Below are 7987 nucleotides of genomic sequence, written 5' to 3'. Positions count from 1 at the left end.
GAGATCCAAAGGACGGGAAGCACTCAACAAGGCCAGCCTCTTGCCGTAACTGTAAATTTTTACGACGTTTTACGCGATTTCATGATGTGCTCATCCACAAAAGCCTGGCACACCACAATCCAAAAGATACAGTTATTTGATCTAATATGCCCGACTGGCTACTCTATAGCCATTAAAACAGCGCACACTAATCTCAACATTAGTAAAGCAAACAAAAACAACTTGCTTTATTTTTGCCGCCCATCTTTATTTTGAGCAATTGAAAGAATAGCAATGAAAAATTGCAAACCGCTGTTCTGAAAATCTCCTTAATGATTTTAGGATTGAAAATTAATCTGAATAACATTTAATGGCAAGAGTCTTTTTCTCATTACCAAATCAAATTTTTAATTTTAACCGTAATAAGTAGATAGTAAAATCAACCAAAACAAAACGAATGAGTCAACAACAAACCCCACTTACGTTTTCCGACCAAATAGGTTGAACTGATTGTCAACAGATCTCTAGGTGAACTCAGCGCCCTTTCCATGTTCCAACAATTCAAACCCGTCAATTTTTGTTGCCAAAAACTTTAATTTAATGAGTTATGAGTACACCCATCTAACATACACTTAAAATGCTTTCTTTCAGAACCGTTTTTTCATCAGGATAACAAAATCTTCTGTTATTTCAGCAGCTAACTAGCGGAATTTTTCCTGGAAACCGCAACAGTTTTGCTGTGCAAGCTTCAATTTTTCCTCAACATCAGTACACTCATGTGTAACCGATTGAGCTACCTTTCGTTCAACAGCTGTAACAGCCCTTAGTTTGGTCCATTGGCATCAGAAAAAGAATCCAAATAGTTTTCAAAATTTTTCTAAGCACGGTGCAGATATACTAATATTCGTGGTCTCACAAACAAAGTCAGCAAGTCAGCCATTCAATTGCTAATTTCAACTTTGCTCCACAATTGAACAATGATGATTATAAACATTTGATTGATTTATCAGCCCTGGGGTCGAAAACTGTCTGGGAAAATCATCTTCAGTTCCATGAATGGATCAAAAATAGCTAGCTGCAGTATGATTAACTTTAAAAACACAATCACAGATACATATCGAACCATGTAAGTGCAGAATTCCGTGTACTTGATACATGAGTTTAAAAGGCAAAAGACTTGACATATGCGTGTACATGTGACCGTTTCATAACCAGACAGCCACAGGAGATTAAGTAACGCATTTCGTTGACAAAATCATCGTTGTTTATGGTTTCATCAACCAACTTATAAACTGTCAAGTAAACAACCACTGCATGCAAAAACTTATTAAATTCTCCTTTTTCGAAAAAAAAAACTTCAGAGAACAATTCAGTATTTTGGTTTCACTGCAGATCTTTTAAACTCTGCTGAAAAAAAACAAAGAAAAAGTTCCACGCGACCTAGTTTCAAGGCAAATTGAGGACGGTCTCACTTTTCTTCAATTGGATTTTTACCTTGCTGAGTTTCATCAGTGGTAACAGCTTCAAACACAGGTTTACGATAAAGTCATCAGACAAAACTTTTTGAAAAAGACGCCACTTAATTAAGCAATTTTGTGAGCAAACCTCGAAATTTCGAGTTGCCAGGCTGAATGAGAACAAAAAATTTTGATTGCAAAAGAATCTGCAATAGATGTCAACAAACGCTATACCGATCATATGAGAATTGCAAACGCAGTCACAGCGTTGCTTTTTACTTTAAACACCAATTGAGTCATGCCAGCCTTCTAATCAAACACAGTTTGTGCGCAAAATGTCTGTGCAACAAGCTCCACAAAAAAGTTTTCTTTCAAGAAAGCAATTCCAAATAGGGAGTGGTTTCCATCATCCAACTATGCACAACCCAGCAAGGCAAATCAATATTTTGACAGCTGCTTCTTCATCTGAAAAGAAGAATCAATACAAAGTCTCGTCGCAAAAAAACTCCCGACTAAAAAATATACGATAGTTTTCAAACAAAAAAGCCAGCAGAATAAAATTTTGAACAGCCGATACGGGCAGTTCTTCAACGGTCAGAACATGTGTATTAGCTAAAGACAGAAATTGAAAAGAAAAAAAATTATCTATTGTTTGGCAAAATTCAAAGCCCTGATACTCAAAAAAAACTTCAAAACAGGAAATGAGGACTGTGATACAAACGCTTTAAATGTCCCTGGTAGTACAATTCATTTCATTTTGAATGCCATTTCTGAATTTTTTGGGCTTTCGTGCAGTTCTTGAAAGTTAGTAGCTTTACACTTTCTCAATACTGTAAGCAGCAATTCGCTCCCAAAATAATTGAGCCACTTACAATAGCTCCTGAAGGCCACTGAATAATCTTTCAAAGTCCGTCATACGTTCAGCAGCCCCGTCATTGAACAATGCAAGCACGAAAATTTTTGAAGCTAATAAAGTTCCTGACGCCTTCGATAGTTTGGGCCACACTCCCAAGTTTTTCCAAACATTGCCGATAGCAGAAAGCTGCTCTCCTATGTGTTAACGCAATTGCTCTCTCCCATCTAACGCACCACCTCCCGAATAAGCGTATCCAAACGAATGGTGTAAAAACTAAGTTTGATCAGAACTTTGCCGGCAAATTTGAAAATTATTTCTGCCACGAATCAACAAGCTGCAAGCTAGCAGAAGAACTCCTTTTTTAACATTCTGTTTTTATCAGAATAGATAAATTGGAATTAGAAAACTTAATCAACTGTTCTGTAATATTGAACCAGAGGGGATTCAAAACAATATTGAAGATGTTAAAACAAAACAAAACAAATTTATCGAGAGATATAAAATCAAAAAGCGCGAAAATCCGAACTCAGGTTGGAAAACAGCCATTATTCTGATTTCAACGAAGTATGAAGCCTCAACCTTGTCAACAGTCTCAACCCGCGACTACAAATCCTAAAAGAAAACTACAATTAAACTCTTTTGAATCTTAAAATCTTAATGTCATTAAAATCTTAAAGAGGCAGAAACAACACGTCGTGTTGCAAATGAAGCTTCTTACTTCTGTGGTCTGGTCAATCACTTAAACCAAATTTTAAGGATGGACAATTCTTTTAAACTGTCCTAAAGAGTTGTTGATGTAATTTAGAGAACATCCCTTTGCAGTCATTGCTGATATCGAGGAAATGTTTTCGCAATTCGCAAACCATCAGAACAAGGAGTTTACTGTTCAATTCCAATGGGTAGCAGATAATCCGGTTCAATAATATCAGTTTACTAAGCTAATATTTATAGCAAATTGTTTGCCTTCGTGCGCAATACACGTTCTAAAACACTGTGCCAGACAAATCGGTCGTCAATTTCCAGACGTTCTCAAAGCCATTGAGAAACATTTCAACATGGTTGTCTGCATCTAATCCCATGCAAGAGAAGAAGACATCTGTAAAGCAAGGTAAGCAAACAGGGATAAAGCAGCCAAAAGCAATCCGTTTTAAAATATTTTTCAAGAACTCTGGAAACTTGTCAAAAAAATGGTTAAACAAATCACCCCTCGAATGTTTATATTTCTACCGAAAAATCGTGACTCATTTTTTACTTCATCAGAGTTATTTTTGAAATTGAATTCTCAGTAAGAGTTGACATTTACCGAAAACTGAAAACGAAGACAACATATTTGTTAACGTCTTAACTGCAGCAGTTGCAGCGGTTGCATAATAGAAGAAGGTTTCTATCGTAGCCAGGCAAACTGACTTTTTTAATGGGAAAATGCCAAGGTGATCTGTGTTGAAAGCCAAATTGGTGTTCGACTGTTTTCAATCATATTGAAAGGGTCATTGTTTCACAGTACTCGGCCAACATTCTAGACAAACAGTCAAGTAGTACTCCTTTTCGTATCCACAACCTTGAAACCTCCTGTTTCTGTTGCGAATCACCTTTAAAGATCATGGCAAGTTAACCAATGTTAACACAATGCCACAAAAGATTTAACCACTGACCACAGTACTCGCAGCCTCAGTGTTGAAAAAAATGCAAGACATCTTCTGAGAGAACATGTATTTGTTTCAAAATGTGAACGGCCCGAACTGTAAACGTTCAAAGTTGGTGAAGGTAGCAAATGAAAAGTCACCTAGCACGCGTGAAGAAAAATGATTACAGCAGTCACAGCATTTCCATTTGCTCTAAACACCAACTTAGCCAACCCATCATTCTAATCAAAAGTAGTTTATGTGCAAAATGTGTGGATGACAACCTCCACAAAAATTTTCTCCTGCAACAAAACAATGCCAAATAGGCAGTGGTTTCCATCATCCAACTATGCACAACCCAGCAGATTAAAATTAAAAATTTGACAGCTGCTTCTTCAACTGAAATTAACTTCCAGAAGAAAAAATATACAGTCTTGTCGAATAAAAAACTCTGACTGAAAAAAAACTAATAGTTCCCAGACATAAAAGCCAGCAGAATAAAATTTTGACAAAAACTGAAAAGGAAGAGTAATTATCAATCTTTTGGCAAAAGTCAGAGCCCGTTTTTCCAAATAAATTGGGCAGCTTAACCCCTTCTCCATTTTGTTCCTGAAAGGAAATGAGGCCTTGAACACATACGTTTTAAATGACCCCGGTAGTACAATTCATTTCATTTCGGGTGCTCTCGCAAAATTTTTGGGCTTCCATGCGATTCCTGACAGTCAATAACTTTACAATTTCTCAATACTGTTAGCAGCAATTCGCTCTCAAAATTTTTGAGCTATTTAGAATTGCTCCTGAAAGCCACGTTATAATCTTTTTAAATCCCTCAAACGATCAGCAGCCCCGTCTTTGAAAGCTGCAAGCACAAACATTTTTGAAACTAATCAAGTTTCTGAGGGCTTTGACAGTTTGTGCCACACTCAAAACATTGCCGAAACTTTGTTTCCAAACATGGCCGATAGCGAAAACTGCTCTCCTATGCGTTAACGAAATTGCTTCCATCCATCCAACGCACGTCAATCCGAGTTATCACATCCAATCGTTTGTTGTAAAAACTCAACTTGATTAGATCTTTGCGGGAAAAAATGTGAAAATTGTTTCTGCCAAAAATCAACAGGCTGCAAGCTAGCAGAAGAACACATTTTTTATCATAGTTTTATCAGAAAAGATAAAATGGAATTAGAAAAATTAATCAACAGTTCGGTAATATAAAATCAGAAGGCATTCAAAAATATCTTGAAGAAGTTTACAAAAAACATGCCAAAATTAGCGGGAGATCTGAAATAAAAAACCGCGGAAATCTGAATTTAGGTTAGAAAAAAGTCTTTTTTCTGAAATAAACGGGGTCAAAAGCCTCATTCCTGTGCAAAGTCTAAATACGCGGCTCCAACTCTTAAAAGAAAACTACAATAAAAATCTATTGACAGCAATGGGGGAATGTTTTATGAAAATAATGGAAAAGCAAGAACCTACACAGGGCAAAATTTGCTGCCTGTCGCTCAATCCTGTAGAAAATCTCAAAAAGGCAAAAAACACGTCGTGTTACAAGTGAAGGTTCTTACTTCCGTGGTCTGATCAATCGCTTGACTCAAACTTTAAAGACAGACAGTTCTTTACGACAGTTCTTTTGAACTGTCGTATAGAAGTGCTGATGAAATTTATAGAACTTCTTTTGCAGTCATTGCTGTTTTCGCAGACATGGTTATGCAAATTGCAACCCATCAGAACAATGAATCTACTGTTCGGTTCCAATGGATAGCAGATAATCCGATTCAAAAATATTAGTTTACTAGGCTAATATTCAGAGCAAATTGTTTGCCTTCGTGCGCCATACACGTTTTGAAACATTGCGCCAAACAAACCAGTCATCAACTTCCAGACGCCCTCAAAGCCATTGAAAAAAATTTCTACAAAATTGTCTTTATCTAATCCCATACAAGAGAAGAAGACATCTGTTAAGCAAGAGGTGATTTTCCTTTACCAGAGGTAGTTTTGAAAAAGAAATCTCAGTGAGAGTTGCCAACCCCCAAAAAAATGAAAACGAAACCGACATATTTATTGACGTCTTAACTGCAGCAGTTGCAGCCGTTCTTTTCTAGAAGGAGGTTTCTTTTGCCGCAACGCAAACTGAAATTTTTTTCTCTGATAGGAAAATGCCAATGCGCTTCGTCTTGGAAGCCGCAGAAATAGGTGTGCACCTGTTTTCAATCATATTGAAAGGTTCATTGTTGCTCAGTACTTGGTCAATATTCTAGACGAACAGTCAAGTAGTACTTCTTTCGTATCCACAACCTTGAAACCTCCTGCTTTCATTGCGAATCGCCTTTAAAGATCATGACAACTTTTCCAATGTTAAGACGTCTCCACAAAAGTTTTTGTATTCCAATTTTTAAGACGTCGCCACTGACCACAGTACTCGCAGCCTCAATCTACAAAAAATGCAAGTTAAGGGGCTGAGAGAATCTGCATTTGTTTCAAATGAGGAACGGCTTCAACATTAAACCTTCAAACCTGGTGTTAGTAGCACATGAAAATTCACCTAGTACGCGAGAAAGAAAAATAGAATCAGCACGCCATTCAACATGGAACAGTTTTTCCCTAACTTTATCAACAATTCTTAACCTGCTCCCACGACCCAAAAGGCAAAGGCGCACAGACCAGCAGTACACAACAGAAATCATCTTTTTTTGCAATGTTTCAACTGATCACAATTTCGCAGCAGAATATCCTTTCCTGAACGATTCAAGCTCTGAAAAAAGTTGCTCAATGGATGCCAAGTCTAAAATTCGTCCACTTAAAAATTCTGAACAACAAGGGAGCACTTCGGTATTGCGGAATATTGATATTTGCTCACAATAATCTGGAAACCGAGAAGCCTTTAATTTTCCAGCTAGCAAAGGATACGCTTTTTTGGAACAAACACATAACGCTTGCATTTGCCAAGGAATGGAGCCCGCGATAACCTTAGTGTAAAAGAGATATCATATAATTGGTCTCAGAAAAACAGTTTTCAGCTTAAAGTTTGGAATATTTCCTCTGCAGAACATGTACAGCGCAGAATATTCAACTTATCATGGCTCCTCTCCCTGCGTTCCAAGTCCCGACAGATTCTACACGGGATCCATTTGCAAACGGCGGTGTCCACTTGTTTGAACCCTTTTTCAAAGATGATGCGAAAAGACAAACTGCTTAGTCACAAGATGTGTCCGTTTAGAAGCTTATCTGGTCTAAAAACAGACATTTTCTTGAACGCTTAACGACGTTTTGTCAAAACGCAGATGCCAGTTGTTCAAAATGATGAGTGATGACGAAAGGACACTCTTTGGTCCGTCTGGAAAGCTGTAAAGATGTGTGAATTGTCTTGGCAACGACCGGATCTAAGCGCGTTTTGTTGGTCTTTCTAGGCTACAGAAGAGTGTCATTTGATGTGTTCCGGACAATTTTGGTCAAAAAAGTGGCTATGCTGATTTTGAGACCACTGACTTTTGTCAACAACCTCCCGGAAAACGAGATTTTTTTTGCTCCGGGTCCCTCTGCCATTAATCGGCCTTTCAACTCCCTGCCACCAGAAAAGTTTAACGGCGAATTTCCTCATATTTCTGGTCGTGGAAAAAAAGTGCAGCAAATGTTCAATCACTTCTGGAACCGACTCGTCAAGGGGTCTCTGCTAACATTGAAAAAGAAGTCCAAAGGGAGCAAAAGTAATTAGATGCCGCTCATAACGACCTTTTTAAGTTTTTTTAAGGTACAACTGCACGTTGAATTTGGTCTCTTTGGTGTGTTATGAAATTGTGCTCTTGACGAGATGGTCAAAAATGAGTGGTGAAGGGGAAAAACAGCTAAGGGCACTTACATTTCGCTGATCTCCACTCTCACACGCATTTGGCAGATTAGCTCATTTTCAAGTCAAAGGAAATTCCCTCCTTACGAAATTCCAGGCAACTTGTGTAATAATTAATTCATAATTGAATCAGAAAAAACGATTGTTGACACGAGAAAACGAAGTTTTTACTTCCGCAACTTTCGAAGCATAAAAGAAATTGACAGAAATTGAAGATTCTGATTTCAAC

General features: G+C 37.6%; 1 protein-coding gene across 1 annotated transcript in view; it reads left to right on the top strand.

Moving 5' to 3' along the window:
* The first annotated feature begins 1299 nt into the window (after nt 1–1299).
* Nucleotides 1300–7987, top strand: part of LOC142343277 (ovarian-specific serine/threonine-protein kinase Lok-like) — a 413485-nt gene continuing 406797 nt past the window's right edge. The window contains exon 1 of the mRNA XM_075395067.1: nt 1300–1312. The gene's annotated coding sequence lies outside the window, so the exon portion shown is untranslated. The remainder of the gene's footprint in view (nt 1313–7987) is intronic.

The sequence above is a fragment of the Convolutriloba macropyga genome, chromosome 7, assembly GCF_964194025.1.
Source record: "Convolutriloba macropyga chromosome 7, txConMacr16.3, whole genome shotgun sequence".
In the NCBI taxonomy this organism is placed as follows: Eukaryota; Metazoa; Xenacoelomorpha; order Acoela; family Convolutidae; genus Convolutriloba; species Convolutriloba macropyga.
The sequence above is the reverse complement of the archived record's forward strand: the minus strand, read 5'-3'. Positions and strand labels throughout refer to the sequence as shown.